Below are 18,924 nucleotides of genomic sequence, written 5' to 3'. Positions count from 1 at the left end.
CAGGGAGAGCTCTCCTATGATTTAAATTGGTTCATTTATATATTTATACATGTTCCTGGTTTATGTTATTATCTATGCCAGTTCTAAGCTAGTAAATTAATTAGCCCGCTACTGAGGCTGTTTGTCAGCCCTGTCCTCATCTTTTAAGGCAGGGAAGGCTTAGCCTCACTGCCGGTTATAGCGTCCAGTTTCCTTTTAGCTAACCTGCTCCTGTACTGTGTTTGGTGATAGCCTTTTGGATTGACTTCTGTGTATGACCTTTGCCTGTTTCCTGGATTTTGATACTTGCTTGTTACCCTGATCTTCTGCCTGTACCCGGACTCTGAACCATTGCCTGTGACCCTGACCTCCTGCCTGTACCCGGACTCTAAACCAGTACTTGTTACCCTGACCCTTCTGGTATCTGACTTCTCCACCAGTGCTCTGTCCAATCCACAGACCCCCTGGCCTGTCCTAGTCTGTGCATTACCTCCTGTATCTGTGCAAGCATAAACTTTACTACTCTGAGCGAAAGTCCCAGGGGCATCCGAGTACCTGTGAGCATAACCAGTCTCTACGGGAACGGCGGCTGCTAAAGGTGAAGACCTCTTCCCCTTGTTCTACAAGTTTATGCTGCACTGGTGACCATAACAGAGGCTTCAATATCAAGAGCTAAAGATAAAATTGAAAGCTGTGATTAATCCAACAGCATCCAGTATTGTTGTGGGGTGTTAATGAAATGAAATGATAAGAAAACCCCCCAAAATGTGTCCATAAAATGGGAATGATCTATGGGAAGGTTGTCTTCTGCATGAAAAGGGAGTCCATAAAGGACATATCTATATGGGACTAGACTTGGTGGGTAAAGAATAGTTATTGTTCATTTTTACTTTTTTAATGCAAAAAATGCAATTCTAATAGGAAATAATTTTATGTGGGGTGCCTGGAGGTGTTCTGAGGGAATTGGAGGGTATTGGAGCTGACGGATATATATATATATATATATATATATATATATATATATATATATTGAAGAGATGTTAGTTTATTTTTTTGGATGAGCCACCCTTACACATTACACAGTGAGTAGTTGTTCCTCTGGAGGACAGGAGACAAGGACAGACAGCAGCTATCAGCGAATACTATGTATCTTTCCTTCTACTCAGCAATTACTGATTGACAGTAAGACCATGGGTCTGATTCATCAAGTCATGCTTACTGAGAGTAATGTGGTTTTATTCTATATATATTTTTTTTCCAAATAAAATACATTTTTTAGGATGTTCTTAATGTTTAATGAACATAAAACACATGTTATATCATGCACATGAAACTGTCATCACTAGTAATCAGGACTTAAACTAGCCCTGTAGCTGGAGCAAGAGATACAGCTAAAAAACAAGCACCTGAGAGATGCCAAAAGCATTAATTTCAGACGTGGCTCCGTACGCTCATGTTTGGCACGTCCCTTATTGTACATAGAATAAAGGCAAACACTCCTTCTCCGTCCTGTTTTATGCCTGAAATCACAAACTGTTGTAAGTGTCATTTGACTAAGAAGATGATTTGAACATTGCTAAATTTAGTTGAGTTTGGTCCGGTTCTGGGCATGCAGAGATTAAATTTGCAGATTATACGCAAAAATGTTACATTTATGTTCCTTGATGAGTCAGACCCCTGTGTTTATATTTCAGTTTAGGCAAAAAAAACCAGATAGATAATACATTTGCTATATGTTACTAATGTGTCCTTGTTGTGTTTTCATTATTGGTTGTCATACTGTCAGCATGGATGACCACCTAATTATCACCCCTGGTTCCATCATATAAAATGTTGCAGAGTGTATAATATTCATTACTACTGAAACAATCAAAAGCAGAATCTCCATGTTTATCAATATCAGATTTTATTAAACATCAAGGGCTAGATTTACAAAACTGCGGGTTTGGAAAAGTGGAGATGTTGCCTATAGCAACCAATTAGATTCTAGCTTTCATTTATTTAGTGCATTCTACAAAATGACAGGTAGAATATGATTGGATGCTATAGGCAACATCTCCACTTTTGCAAACCCGCAGTTTAGTAAATATACCCCCAAGTGTGATACATCCAGCAGTCAGTAACATAAATGGTAATTACAGATATTGTGTGAACATGGTCCTTCAGTCTATATACAGGTCAGTGCTGTCTGATGACGATCACTATAGAGTATAAAATAAATATTTTGAAGGTCCTTTACAGGTACCCTGGGAAACAATGTGTCCTCCTCGGGACTTATTTAATAACATGGTGTGAAGAACTTGGATATGCTGTAACACATAGCAACCAGATATCAGCTAAAGGCAACTGTGATTATCTGATTGGTTGCTATGGGGTACAGCAACAGTTTGTTGAATTCATCATTTACCAAAAAAAACTTTCTGAACATATATTTATCAGAGGAAGATAAGACAATAATAAAAAAGTATGAGGTAAAGAACACAGAGGCTATAACATAGACCAATAGGAGCACATGTAGTGTAAAACAGGGCAGTGCGCAATGTACTTATAGGAATATTCAGTACTGATAGCTCTGTCTGTCATAGAAGTAATCCCAGTACTGAGAAGAGCTGCTGTAACTCTCTACTGGAAAGTTATTTTATATACTAGTCCCAGCACCTGCATGAGCAGAACAGCAGTATATTACAGAGCTCAGCAAGGGCTGCCACATCATCATTGTCTAGCTCTAGTTATATATAGCTCCCGTTAATATCAGGGAAATCAGGACAGGTGGGAAAATGCCCCCAAGCCCAGTTAACAGGCTGCTGTAGTCTTTTATATTTTATATATCGTGTGAATCTTCTGATGTGCAGCAAGATTCGATTTATTGGCGAAACATTTGCTACATTCAGAGCATTTAAATGGTTTCTCTCCTGTGTGGATCCTGTGATGTCTAACAAGTTCTGACTTTTGGATAAAACACTTGCTACATTCTGAACATTTAAATGGTTTCTCTCCTGTGTGAATCATCTGATGTTTTACAAAAGTTGACTTGTGGGTAAAACATTCACTACATTCAGAACATTTAAATGGTTTTTCTCCTGTGTGAATCCTCTGATGTTCAACAATTTCTGACTTTTGGCTAAAACATTTGTTACATTCTGAACATTTAAATGGTTTCTCTCCTGTGTGAATCCTGTGATGTACAACAAGCTTTGAATTCTGGGTAAAACTTTTGCTACACTCAGAGCAATTAAATGGTTTCTCTCCTGTGTGAGTCATCTGATGTCTAACAAGGTCTGAATTTTGGGAATAACATTTGCTACATTCAGAACATTTAAACGGTTTCTCTCCTGTGTGAATCCTGTGATGGACAATAAGCTTTGATTTACATGAAAATGTTTTGTCACATTCAGAGCACAGATAGGGCTTCTCTTCTTTGAGATTCATCATGTGTTTTACAACAAATTAGTTTAAGAAAGTTTCTTCTAGCTGCTATAAAGAAGAATTGATCACTGTAGTATATATGACTTGTAGGTGAGTCTTTTGGAACACTCAGATGCTCAGAGAACAAGGACCTTTCCAAGATGTCTTCTGTTATTAATGGGAATCCTGCTAATTAATTCACCTGTAAGCAAAAAGAATGTTAAGATTTAGCAGCCTAATCATTACATTAATGAAACTACTTGAACAATATTATTATTATATTGGATGAGGAATACAAAAATGTTTTATACAATAACAACTAAGACTCAGACATTGACCATTGTTTTTATTTTTGTGTACAGCGATAAGAAAACATTCTACTTAAATGAAAACTGTGAAGGCCTATCTGTACACTCAAACAAGGCAAAAAAAGTTGTGATATATACACAGGAGATAACGGACTCACCACTGACTCACGATTAATTAACAGTTTACATCTTTAGATGTAGGTGTTTCTCCTGTTAATAAAATTCACAACAAGTACACTTATGAAGAAAAACTGTTAAAAACTAGATTCTCTGTAATAATGTAATATATAGTCAGTAATTCTTGCAGCAGCAACCTAAATTGGAGTCCTACCCAGTATTAGAAAGGTTTATCTAAAAAAGTGACCACTGAGTGCTTATCTTTATATCTTTACAAGAATAAACTTTGTGGCGCTAACTGATTACACAATATTAGTGAAAACAAATAAAAATCAAATAAATTAACACCATACAGGAGGCTGCACTTTCCTTGACACCTGTTCCAGATATACATCTACTAAGAAATACTACAGAGAAAGCACCAAACAGGGTAGCAATATTTAACAAATTTAAATAAACAGTGATGTGCTCTAATCAATATCCAGTATACCAAAGGACATTAGATATAATTCTTATCTGAGATATCTGTTTGGATAAAGAATCTTTTCAAAAAGTTTTACTTAAACAAAGATAGGGATAATCATAGCACTGGTTTTGGCAATTTACATTGTGTGATTCTTACATATATATATATATATATATATATATATATATATATATATATATATATATGATATATAGATATGTATATAATTTTGTTTTTGATAGAATTATTGTACACATATATACAATTATTGGCTCGTGAGAATATCTGGACATTAGTCTTAAATGTAAAACAAATTTTAGCTTACACGATTATGGGAGAACACACTGATAGCAAACCAATATCTACAACATAATATCTACAAACATTTGTGTATCAGTATATTCTTATGTATAATATAATTACCTTACTCTGAAGATTTCTCCTTCTATCTCTTTCCCTCCTGATCATTCTTACTGTTCCATCCTTCCAGCTCTCCAGCCACCAACTCACTAACACTGGGCTGATACTGCCTATTTATAGTCATTCCTCCCCATCTATCTTCAATAGTTCCCAGGATGATCAGAAGGTTCTCAGACTGTTTGTCTCCAGGTCTCTCATGTAAATCTCACTGATATGTAAATGAGGTATAAACATTCCTATTTACTACAAAGGAAAATTCTAATTAGACCTTGCAGGTGGTAAAATCTCACATTCTAATTAGATCAGCGCAGTCTCTGACATCCTGTTATGTCAACAAATGGACCATTTGTTTAGGATTAATCTATTATCTAGACAGAGAGTGTGAGCAGAAAGGTATGTTCTGAATATCAGCAGTAACACTAACATCAATATTATTCATTGTTAAAAATAAACCATAACAAAATATATAAGTAAATTAATTTGCAAAGGCAGATTATTAATGATATTCATCTAGATTAAACTAGAATTATATATATCAAAGAACCTACTTTAAAACAATCAAATTATTTTTACTGAATAGAAAACTCCTTTTCAATTGTTAAAAAGCAGCTGATAGCACCCTCAGGAGCATGATTCAAAGATTTATGCATACAATGATTAGAAATAGCCGTTAGGATAATATATCAGATAAGTTAATGTCAGCAGAGTTCATAGAACAGAGTTGAATAGCTCACTGTGCAATGCATGAATATTTATTAACATTACCATACATTTGCAATATTTGTATAAATATGGACTTTTCTAGGTTTTCACTTAAATTCTAATAAAAACACTGAAAAGATAAGTTATTATTATTAAAATACAGCAAATATATCAGCTATGTCTTTTTTTTATCTATACTGGAATTTGAACACAGGGTCTTACTGCCAATTATTATTAGCTCAGTATAAGAAAATATACATCAAATTATTATTTATTTTTTAGGTGCGATAAAAGGTCTGCTGCACCGTACTTGACATATACAGTCAGCATTGATCTTTAACCAATTGCATAATACATATTACATGAAACAAATATAAAGACCTGACATATTGAATAAACAAACACAAACAAATAACAGGGCAATGTAGATTATATTATTTACAAGACAGGAAGTGAGAGTTATTGTAATGTCCAATGTGTAGTAAGCCTGAACTCAAGAGAACAGGGCTAAGGAAGCAGCAAAGAGGTAGCGAGACTGATGGAATAGTAGAAAGGGGACACGAGGAAAGAAGTCCTAAAGGGAGAAGGAAGAAATAAATAGGGTGGTTCCGAGTGGGGGAATGGAGGTGGTAGACAATAAATGGGAGTTAGAAGAAGGGCTGATAGGCTTCAATGAACAAATGAGTCTTAAGAGCATGTTTAAAGCTTTGGAGAGTAGAGATTAATCTAATAGGGAATGGGAGATCATTTCACAACTGGGGAGCAGCCCAGGCGAAGTCTTGGAGGCAGCAGTAGGAAGAGGCAATCAGTGAAGTAGTGAGATGGCAGTCACTGGCAGAGCAGCCACAAGGAATGTGTGTAGAGATGAGTTTGGAGATGTAGGGGGGATTGGATGAGAGATTTGTATTTGAGGAGTTTCTGTAGGCTTCAAGGAATTAATGTAGGGACTGGCAGAGAGGGCGTCAGAGATAGTGCAGAGGGAGAGAGAAATAAGTTGTGAAGCAGCATTGAGGCTAGATTTAAGAGGGGGAAGGTTGTTGTTGGATAGGCCAGAGTGAAAAAGGCTACAGTAATCAAGGCAAGAGATTACCAGGAAGCGAGTACGAGTTTTGGTGGCTCCCATGTGAGAAAGACCTGGATCTTGGATATATTCCAGAGGTGGAAGTAGCAGGATTTTCAGAGTGAAAGTATGTGGGGTTTGAAGTAAAGAGAAGAGTTGAGGATGACCCCTAGGCAGCAGATTTCAGGGACAGAAAGGAGGGTAGTGTTATTAACAGAAAGAGAGAGGGGGGGGATTATTTCGGTCTAGAAATATTAAGTTTAAGAAAGCACTGGGATAGTCAAGATGAGATGACCATGTGACAGCAGGAGACACAACAGATACTCTGAGAAGCAGACAAGGCTACATCTGAGGGTATTTTATTAAGGCAGCACCAAGAAAATAATCAGCCTTAGAAATTTCAAGTTTAGAAAAATAAATTGGATCCCTTTTCACCCAATCTTTCCCTTGACCTATTTTTTTTTTAAAAAAAGCAACATCCTATTTTTAAAATTCACACAATACAGTAAAAAGTTCTAGTTTTCAGCCAAAGCTAACAGAAGGAACAGGGAAATGTCCGCTAAAATGTCTGTATAACCGCTCTGTATGACTTAGTGGGATGTAGCAGCCAAACAGTCCCTGACAGTGATTTGATGTAGTGACGAAGTCTATTATTCTGAGTCACAATAGGGAATAGCTCCGTGTCTCACAGTCTGGCATATCGTCTCACATGGCAGCTTAAACCAAATATGGAAAGACCAGACTGACAGAACCAAAATTCCTGCTCAGCCTTCCAATGAAGTAGTTCACTCTCAGACAGTATGCATCCTAGCTTTATACCCTGCTGTTGTAATATTCACTGTAGTGAACTCTATGGTGCCAATATATTCTGGGCTGACTTTGGGCTATACTTTTCTTATCTGTCCCAAGTTAATAGGGCTCAGTGAGAACATAATCAAATTGCCTTCCAAGCCACATAATCTGGAAAGCGTGTTAAGTCCCATTGATTAAACAATAAGCCCACATTTTCTATGGCTCCCAACTGCCTAATTTTCAGAAACCACTAGGTAGACAATATGCAAACATAAACAGTGCATTGCACTGAGTTAACTAGATAACTAACTTTATAACACAATAGCCGTACTATGTTCCTTAAGAACAGAAGCGTACAATCTTGCGAGTGTACGCCATGTTACGTTACTGCACAGTTCATTTTGCAGTTATATGCAGAAGGAAGGAATTATATTTGATATTTTGTGGCTCTCCATAGGGGCCACCCTTCTTTGTCAACAGAGAGCAGAACCATTTTAGAGATTAGTGACACAAAGGAGTGCAGCCAGAACAATTAAGCCCACTGTGTATGTGCAAACAAAAGAAAATATAGTCCAGCGCTCTAAAGAAATAATATGCAGATCACTATGTGTAGGCCTGTGCATAAATAGAGGAAAAAGAAAAAATAACCAATAGGGCGCTAACGGGTTTACCTCCTTAGGGAGCTTCATTAACCGCCGCTACAACAATATGCAGATACTGTTACTGCTAAAAAGGTCAAAACTTAGAATAAAAATAATAGAAGAGCGCTGTTTGAAATAAAAAAAGTAGTATAAAATCCAATCTATTTTATTAATATATAACAATTTTAAATAATATAAAATAGTCATACATATCTAACAACACAATATACAGATACTAGTGTAGGCAAGTGACATTTTCTAAAGGCAAATTGCCAAATTCCAGACATCCAAACTCACTAAAGATATTCAATTAGCTCACATTAGATCAGTCTCTTTGGGGACGGTTTCATCAACCTCTGATGAAACCGCCCGTAAGAGGCGACGAAACGAGTCAGAAATATACTAGTTGGTAAGTGTATTAATTTTTCGAGCTTATCAATCACTAACGCTCACTGTGGTCTTTACATTCAGACCATGTAAATGGCTTCTGTCCTGTGTGAGTCCTCTGATGTTTTAGAAGAGTTGACCTCTGAGTAAAACATTTACTACACTCAGAACATTTAAATGGTTTCTCTCCTGTGTGGATCATCTCATGTACAACAAGATTTGACTTGTGGAAAAAACACTGGCTACATTCAGAGCATTTAAATGGTTTCTCTCCTGAGTGAATCATCTGATGTTTTAGAAGAGTTGACTTCTGAGTAAAACATTTACTGCACTCAGAACATTTAAATGGTTTCTCTCCTGTGTGAATCCTCTGATGTTCGACCAGCTTTGATTTCACATTAAAGCACTTGCTACACTCAGAACATTTAAATGGTTTCTCTCCTGTGTGAGTCAACTGATGTCTTACAAGAACTGACTTCTGGGTAAAACACTTGCTACACTCAGAACATTTAAATGGTTTCTCTCCTGTGTGAATCCTCTCAAGTACAATAAGCTTTGATTTCTGGGTATAACATTTGCTACACTCAGAGCAATTAAATGGTTTGTCTCCTGTGTGAATCCTCTGATGTGTAATCAGTTTTGACTTACATGAAAATGTTTTGTCACATTCAGAGCACAGATAGGGATTCTCTACTTTTAGATTCATCATGTGTTTGACAACAAATTAGTTGTATAAAAGTTTCCCCCATTCAGAAATGAAGTTAGCTGCTATAAAGAATAATTGATCACTGTAGTATAGATGACTTGTAGGTGAGTTTTTGGAACACAGAGATGCTCAGAGAACAAGGCCATTCCCAAGATGTCTTCTGTTATTAATGGGAATCCTGCTACTTAATTCACCTGTAAGCAAAAAGAATGTTAACATTTAGCAGCCTAATCATTACATTAATGAAACTACTGGAATAATAATAATGTTATATTGGATACAGAATACAAAAATGTTTTTTACACTAACAACTATGAATCAGGCATTGACCATTGTTTTTATTTTTGTGTACATCGATATGGAAAACATATATGCTTAAATGAAATCTGTGAAGGCCTATCTGTACTAAATACACTCCCCACAGACTCACTAGTATTTAACAATTTACATCTTTAGATGTAGGTGTTTCACAAAAAGTACACTAAAGAAGTAAAAGTATTAAAAATTCAAATTATACACTCTGTAGTAATGTAATATATAGTCAGTAAATCATGCAGCAGCAACCTAAAGGGGGGTCCTGCCCAGTACTAGAAATGTGTATCTAATAAAGTGACCACTGAGTACATATCTATATATCTTCACAAGAATAAACTTTGTGGCGCTAACTGATTACAAAATAATAGTAATAAACAAATAAAAATCAAATCAAATAAAATAACACCATACAGGAGGCTGCTCTTTCCTTAGACAACTGCTCCAGGTATATATCTACAAAGTATCACACAAGAAAAAGCACCAAACAATGAATTATTATCAAACAATTTTAAATAAACAGTGATGTGTTCTAATCAATATCTGTTGTCTTCTTCAAACAATTGGCTGAAAGTTCTCTTCAAAAAAGTTTTACTCATACAAAAGAGGTTTTTCTATATCTAGCTACACCAGAACCATAGGAGAAAGCAGATACATATAATGTACAATGTATCATCAGGATATATAACGTTCAACACATGTTTTCCCAGCTTTGTCTTGCAATAACACTTTTACTAATGGATAATACAAAGTACAGATTATACAATGCACAGTAGAGAATGCTAATAATTGTAATTCTGTATGTATCAGTATATTCTTATGTATAATATAATTACCTTACTCTGAAGATTTCTCCTTCTATCTCTTTCCCTCCTGATCATTCTTACTGTTCCCTCCTTCCAGCTCTCCAGCCACCAACTCACTAACACTGGGCTGATACTGCCTATTTATAGTCATTCCTCCCCATCTCTCTTCAATAGTTCCCGAGATGACCAGAAGGTTCTCAGACTGTTTGTCTCCAGGTCTCTCATGTAAATCTCACTGACATGTAAATGAGGTATAAACATTCCTACTTACTACAAAGGAAAATTTTAATTAGACCTTGGCAGGTGGTAAAATCTCACATTCTTATTAGATCAGCACAGTCTCTGACATCCTGTTATGTCAACAAATGGACCTATTGTTTAGGATTAATCTATTATCTAGACAGAGAGTGTGAGCAGAAAGGTATGTTCTGACTATCAATAGTAACACTAACATAACTAAAATTAATTGTTAAAAATAAACCATAACAAAATATTTAAGTAAATTAATTTGTTATGGCAGATTATTAATGATATTCATCTAAATTAAGCCATAATGATAGATATCACAGAACCTAATTTAAAACAATCAAATTCATTTTACAGAATAGAAAACTCCTTTTCACTTGTTAAAAAGTAGATGATAGCCCCCTCAGGAACATGATTCAAAGATTTATGCATACAGTGATTAGAATTAGCAGTTAGGATAATATATCAGATAAATTAACATTAGCCGAGTTCAGAGAACAGACTTGAACAACTTACTTAGCAATGTCAATCATTTATAGAATCCAAAATTGTAAGGAGACAGTCAGTATAAAGGTGAGTAACGTTGAGATATAAAACCCTTCAATTACCAGTGTTTTGGTTTAAAATGACAGGGAAAAAGAGGCTCACCATAGATATTGAATTTCTCAGATCTTATGTCCCTCCAAGTACCGTGAGCTGACACAGCTCAGATGCTGAAAACAGAGATCTACTTCTGAGAATAATGTGATCAATCCTTATGGAGACTGTAGTAAGAACCTGACACGTTTCTGTGCTGTTGGACTTTCATCAGAAGGATGAATCCAGGTGACACAGTCTCAGTATTTATATGTGATGTATTCATCACAACTGATCACTAATCACCTGTACAACAGAATGATGAATGTCTAATACTTTAAGTATTGCTAAAAGGCTCAATGATATTTCAGATATAAAACTGAAAACATATATTAAACATGTATTAACAGATCTTATGTATATATATATATATATATATATATATATATATATACATATAGGAAAATAAGCACATGGGATAGGGCGCCAAAATGGTGCAGTATTGTTTGTGTCAACAGTACTGAGAGATACATATAGATGAAAATATTAAAGGAAGTTCACTATCATATATAGGTGGACGTGACAGTCTCACAAAAGATATAGTGCAAATGTGAACATATATGGCAAATCGTGAGCAGAGCGTTCATGCAATCCCAAGGATATCCTTTCCAATCCGGCAAATCGTACCAAATAAACAATCTTTAGTGCTTATCTGTATAATGAGCAACTTCTCCAAACATCCCATGATAACTCCGATAATGGCACTTCTTGTATAGCTGTGATCTCTATTGATGCTGCTGAGACATCTCAGCAGTACACAGAATAGGTAAAAAGAAAAACCATCATAGTGTAACACTGTAAATTCAGCAGATTTATTGCACAGAAAATAAGTATCACACTTACATAAGAACAAGTATAAAATGCTTATCTGGATTTCTTTGTGACATCCATCAGCGAATGGTAACTTCTGTCTGGTTCAGCTGTTATATCCAATAGAAGCTTAGTCACAGTGTGCGCTCCTGATCAAGAAACAAAGAATAAATAGTCCCACAATAGAATCGCTAGTCCTCAACGCGTTTCGTCTGTATATTTGTCAGGCTTCATCAGGAGGTCAATCAAAAAAACCTCGATTTCTGGCGCTAATATATGTCACAATCGAATCAACTATTAATAATAAAATCCCGGCATCAGATGCAGCAACTCAAAAAAAGAGGCAGTGTAGAACCTCTATAAAGATATATACAAAAGAGCAAACGGAGAGTTGCGCAAAATTCCCTATTTAAACATTTATTAAAATAATCCCAACAGATCACATTAAAAAACACATACATGAGGTAGTATGTATAAATCTCACAGTAAATATCAGAGGTATAAAAATTGGCCAATGGTCAATATTCAAACAAGAGTAAAGCAGATAATAATGTACATCATATAGCTCCTATTAGAGAAAAGAGATTTTTGCCTAATGCACTAGTGCAGTGATGGGCAAACTACGGCCCGCGGCCCAGATCCGGCCCACTTAGAGGTTCTATCCGGCCCGCCTATATTTTTTAAAATTTAATTAAAATATGCATAAAATTATTAGAGATGAGCGCACTCGGATTTCTGAAATCCGAGCCCACCCGAACGTTGCCGATCCGAGTCGGATCCGAGACAGATCCGGGTATTGGCGCCAAATTCAAATCTGAAACTGAGGCTCTGACTCATAATCCCGTTGTCGGATCTCGCGATACTCGGATCCTATAAATTCCCCGCTAGTCGCCGCCATCTTCACTCGGGCATTGATCAGGGTAGAGGGAGGGTGTGTTAGGTGGTCCTCTGTCCTGGTAGATCTCGTGCTGTGCTGTTTAGTTCTGTGCTGTGCTGTTTAGTTCTGTGCTGTGCTGTGCTGTGCTGTGTTCTGCAGTATCAGTCCAGTGGTGCTGTGTGCTGTGCTCTGTCCTTCTGAGGTCAGTGGTGCTGCTGGGTCCTGTGCTGTGTCCTGTTCAGTCCAGTGGTGCTGTGTCCTGTGCTCTGTGCTTCTAAGGGCATAGTTATTTCCCCAATATTCCCCTGTGTTTAAAAAAATAAAAAAAGTTATTTAAAAAAATACCAAAAACTAATTTAATTTTTTTTAATTACCACAAAATTTGCACAACCAATCCTGCAGTATAAGCCCATTGGTACTGCAATATTACCAAGTTCACACATTCAGCAGTAAAAGTCCAGTGGTACTGCAATATTACATAGTTCACACATTCTGCAGTATCAGTCCAGTGGTGCTGTGTCCTGTGCTCTGTCCTGCTGAGTTCCGTAGTGCTGCTGGGTCCTGTGCCATGTCCTGTTCAGTCCAGTGGTGCTGTGTCCTGTGCTCTGTGCTTCTAAGGGCATAGTTATTTCCCCATTATTCCCAAGTTTTTAAAAAATAAAAAAAAAGTAAAAAAAAATTAAAAATTAAAAATTAAAAAAAATATATATAATTATAACCAAATTTGCAAAACCAATCCAGCAGTATAAGTCCATTGGTACTGCAATATTACAAAGTTCACACATTCTGCAGTATCAGTCTAGTGGTGCTGTGTCCTGTGCTCTGTCCTGCTGAGTTCCGTAGTGCTGCTGGGTCCTGTGCCGTGTCCTGTTCAGTCCAGTGGTGCTGTGTCCTGTGCTCTGTGCTTCTAAGGGCATAGTTATTTCCCCATTATTCCCAAGTTTTTTTAAAAAAAAAAAATAGTAAAAAAAAAGAAAAAATTAAAAATTAAAAAAAATATATATAATTATAACCAAATTTGCAAAACCAATCCAGCAGTATAAGTCCATTGGTACTGCAATATTACCAAGTTCACACATTCAGCAGTAAAAGTCCAGTGGTACTGCAATATTACATAGTTCACACATTCTGCAGTATCAGTCCAGTGGTGCTGTGTCCTGTGCTCTGTCCTGCTGAGTTCCATAGTGCTGCTGGGTCCTGTGCCATGTCCTGTTCAGTCCAGTGGTGCTGTGTCCTGTGCTCTGTGCTTCTAAGGGCATAGTTATTTCCCCATTATTCCCAAGTTTTTAAAAAATAAAAAAAAAGTAAAAAAAAATTAAAAATTAAAAATTAAAAAAAATATATATAATTATAACCAAATTTGCAAAACCAATCCAGCAGTATAAGTCCATTGGTACTGCAATATTACAAAGTTCACACATTCTGCAGTATCAGTCTAGTGGTGCTGTGTCCTGTGCTCTGTCCTGCTGAGTTCCGTAGTGCTGCTGGGTCCTGTGCCGTGTCCTGTTCAGTCCAGTGGTGCTGTGTCCTGTGCTCTGTGCTTCTAAGGGCATAGTTATTTCCCCATTATTCCCAAGTTTTTTTTAAAAAAAAAATAGTAAAAAAAAAGAAAAAATTAAAAATTAAAAAAAATATATATAATTATAACCAAATTTGCAAAACCAATCCAGCAGTATAAGTCCATTGGTACTGCAATATTACCAAGTTCACACATTCTGCAGTATCTTGTGCTACATATAATGGAGACCAAAAATTTGGAGGATAAAGTAGGGAAAGATCAAGACCCACTTCCTCCTAATGCTGAAGCTGCTGCCACTAGTCATGACATAGACGATGAAATGCCATCAACGTCGTCTTCCAAGCCCGATGCCCAATCTCGTAGTACCGGGCATGTAAAATCCAAAAAGCCCAAGTTAAGAAAAAGTAGCAAAAAGAGAAACTTAAAATCATCTGAGGAGAAACGTAAAGTTGCCAATATGCCATTTACGACACGGAGTGGCAAGGAACGGCTTAGGCCCTGGCCCGTGTTCATGACTAGTGGTTCAGCTTCACCCACGGATCTTAGCCCTCCTCCTCCTCCCCCCCTACAAAAAATTGAAGAGAGTTATGCTGTCAGCAACAAAACAGCAAACAACTCTGCCTTCTAAAGAGAAATTATCACAAATCCACAAGGCGAGTCCAAGGATGTTGGTGGTTGTCAAGCCTGACCTTCCCATCACTGTACGGGAAGAGGTGGCTCGGGAGGAGCCTATTGATGATGTAGCTGGCGCTGTGGAGGAACTTGATGATGAGGATGGTAATGTGGTTATTGTAAATGAGGCACCAGGGGGGGAAACAGCTGATGTCCATGGGATGAAAAAGCCCATCGTCATGCCTGGTCAGAAGACCAAAAAATGCACCTCTTCGGTGTGGAGTTATTTTTATCCAAATCCAGACAACCAATGTATGGCCATATGTAGCTTATGTAAAGCTCAAAGAAGCAGGGGTAAGGATCTTGCCCACCAAGGAACATCCTCCCTTATACGTCACCTGAATAACCTTCATAGTTCAGTGGTTAGTTCAGGAACTGGGGCTAGGACCCTCATCGGTACAGGGACACCTAAATCCCGTGGTCCAGTTGGATACACACCAGCAACACCCTCCTCGTCAACTTCCTCCACAATCACCATCAGATTCAGTCCTGCAGCCCAAGTCAGCAGCCAGACTGAGTCCTCCTCAATACGGGATTCATCCGAGGAATCCTGCAGCGGTACGCCTACTACTGCCACTGCTGCTGTTGCTGCTGTTAGTCAGTCATCTTCCCAGAGGGGAAGTCGTAAGACCGCTAAGTCTTTCACAAAACAATTGACCGTCCAACAGTCGTTTGCCATGACCACAAAATACGATAGTAGTCACCCTATTGCAAAGCGTATAACTGCGGCTGTAACTGCAATGTTGGTGTTAGACGTGCGCCCCGTGTCCGCCATCAGTGGAGTGGGATTTAGAGGGTTGATGTAGGTTTTGTGTCCCCGGTACCAAATCCCGTCGAGATTCCACTTCACTAGGCAGGCGATACCAAAAATGTACAGAGAAGTACGATCAAGTGTCCTCAGTGCTCTAAAAAATGCGGTTGTACCCACTGTCCACTTAACCACGGACATGTGGACAAGTGGTTCTGGGCAAACGAAGGACTATATGACTGTGACAGCCCACTGGGTAGATGCATCCCCTTCCGCAGCAACAGCAACAGCTGCATCAGTAGCAGCAACTACAAAATGGCTGCTCGTGCAAAGGCAGGCAACATTGTGTATTACAGGCTTTAATAAGAGGCACAACACTGACAACATATTAGAGAAAATGAGGGAAATTATCTCCCAGTGGCTTACCCCACTTAGACTTTCATGGGGATTTGTGGTGTCAGACAATGCCAGTAACATTGTGCGGGCATTAAATATGGGCAATTTCCAGCACGTCCCATGTTTTGCCCACACCATTAATTTGGTGGTGCAGCATTACCTCAAGAGTGACAGGGGTGTGCAGGAGATGCTTGCGGTGGCGCGCAAAATTGCTGGACACTTTCGGCATTCAGCCAGTGTCTACCGCAGACTAGAGGCACATCAAAAAAGCATGAACCTGCCCTGCCATCACCTCAAACAAGAGGTTGTGACGCGCTGGAACTCCACCCTCTATATGCTGCAGAGGATGGAGGAGCAGCAAAAGGCCATTCAGGCCTACACAGCCACCTACGACATAGGCAAAGGAGTGGGGATGCGCCTCAGTCAAGCGCAGTGGAGACTGATTTCCGTGTTGTGCAAGGTTCTGCAGCCATTTGAACTTGCCACACGAAAAGTCAGTTCCGACACTGCCAGCTTGAGTCAGGTCATTCCCCTGATCAGGCTGTTGCAGAAGCAGCTGGAGAAAGTGAGGGAGGAGCTGGTAAGCCATTGCGATTACACCAAGCATGTAGCTCTTGTGGATGTAGCCCTTCGTACGCTTTGCCAGGATCCGAGGGTGGTCACTCTTTTAAAGTCAGAGGAATACATTCTGGCCACCGTGCTCGATCCTCGGTTTAAAGCGTATGTTGTGTCTCTGTTTCCGGCGGACACAAGTCTACAGCGGTGCAAAGACCTGCTGGTCAGGAGATTGTCCTCTGAAGAGGACCGTGACCTGCCAACAGCTCCACCCTCATTTTCTTCCACATCTATGGCTGCGAGGAAAAAGCTCAGTTTTCCCAAAAGAGGCACTGGCGGGGATGCTGATAACATCTGGTCCGGACTGAAGGACCTGCCAATCATTGCAGACATGTCTACTCTCGCTGCATTGGATGCTGTCACAATAGAAAAAATTGTGGATGATTACTTTGCTGATACCATCCAAGTAGACATGTCAGACAGTCCATATTGTTACTGGCAGGAAAAAAAGGCAGTTTGGAAGCCCCTGTACAAACTGGCTCTATTTTACCTGAGTTGTCCCCCCTCCAGTGTGTACTCGGAAAGAGTTTTTAGTGCAGCGGGGAACCTGGTCAGTGAGCGGCGAAGGAGGTTGCTTCCTCATAACGTTGAAAAAATGATGTTTATAAAAATGAATAATCAATTCCTCAATGAAGTACAGCACTGCCCTCCAGATACTACAGAGGGACCTGTGGTTCTGGAGTCCAGCGGGGACGAATTGATAATGTGTGATGAGGAGGAAGTACACACTGTAGGGGGAGAGGAATCAGAGGTTGAGGATGAGGACGCCATCTTGCCTCAGTAGAGCCTGTTTAGTCTGTACAGGGAGAGATGAATAGCTTTTTTGGTGTGGGGGCCCAAACAAACCAATCATTTCAGCCAAAGTTGTTTGGTAGGCCCTGTCGCTGAAATGATTGGTTTGTTAAAGTGTGCATGTCCTATTTCAACAACATAAGGGTGGGTGTGAGGGCCCAAGGACAATTCCATCTTGGAACTTTTTTTTTTGCATTATATGACCAATCAACAGTCGTTTGCCATGTTCAAAAAGTAAAACCAAATTTAAACAAATTCAAGAAATTAAACCAAAAGTAAAATGCCCTGTCATAATTTAAAACAAGAGGTATTGACGTGCTCTAAAACTACTGTATTGTTGTTTATATTTTATAAACACTACACTTGAAAGCTTGAGTCTTTCAATAAAAAAGTAACTGTCCATTGCACGAATATTTGCAACAGGGACAATTTTAGGGTTAAGAAAGTCAACTAATAACACTTCGACGCTGTCTGTCTTTATAAACACTACACTTGGAAGTTGGAGGAGGTATTGTGGCCCCGGCACCAAATTTACTACCGGGGCCACTCCACTGTGCAGTCCATATTTAGGTGTATCAGATATTAAACAACGGTGACAGTTGATGCCCAATTTTTTAATTATATTGTGGCCTCGGTACCAAATTGTGTACCGGGGCCACCACACTACGCAGTCCATACCCTTTTTTGGTGGAATTCTGACCCGTGGAGGGTTTTTTAATTATATTGTAGCCTCGGTACCAAATTGTGTACCGGGGCCACCACACTACGCAGTCAAGATAGATAGATGCGTATCATAGATAAAGTACATTCAGTGGTGTGGGGCAAATTGAAAAATATTCAAAATGCACTGACATTATCAAAAACAAGAGGTTGTCACACGCTAAAACTCCAACATGTATATGATGGAGAGGATGGAGGAACAGCCGTATGTGCAGTGTAATGCAGACCTGTTGAAGGTTTTTTATATATTTTATTGTGGTGCCCAGTGCCCACTCCTCTACGCAGTCCAGATACATTTATTGGTGCGAATCATAAAAGTTCAGGGTTTTTAATATATATTGTGGTGACCCACTCCTCTACGCAGTCCAGGTACATTTATTGGTGCGAATCATACAAGTTCAGGGTTTTTAATATATATTGTGGTGACCCACTCCTCTACGCAGTCCAGGTACATTTTTTGGTGCGAATCATACAAGTTGATGGTTTTCTTATTATATATATTGTGGTGACCCACTCCTCTACGCAGTCCAGATACATTTATTGGTGCAAATCATACAAGTTCAGGGTTTTTAATATATATTGTGGTGACCCACTCCTCTACGCAGTCCAGGTACATTTATTGGTGCGAATCATACAAGTTGATGGTTTTATTATTATATATATTGTGGTGACCCACTCCTCTACGCAGTCCAGATACATTTATTGGTGCGAATCATAAAAGTTCAGGGTTTTTAATATATATTGTGGTGACCCAGTCCTCTACGCAGTCCAGGTACATTTTTTGGTGCGAAT

The 18,924-nt window shown here is 38.6% G+C and overlaps 1 pseudogene; it reads right to left on the bottom strand.

The window, feature by feature from the left end:
* The window catches only part of LOC142149624 (uncharacterized), a 168,859-nt pseudogene that overhangs the window by 139,800 nt on the left and 10,135 nt on the right, over positions 1-18,924 (bottom strand).

This window comes from Mixophyes fleayi, chromosome 4 (genome assembly GCF_038048845.1).
Source record: "Mixophyes fleayi isolate aMixFle1 chromosome 4, aMixFle1.hap1, whole genome shotgun sequence".
NCBI classification, from domain to species: domain Eukaryota; kingdom Metazoa; phylum Chordata; class Amphibia; order Anura; family Limnodynastidae; genus Mixophyes; species Mixophyes fleayi.
The sequence above is the reverse complement of the archived record's forward strand: the minus strand, read 5'-3'. Positions and strand labels throughout refer to the sequence as shown.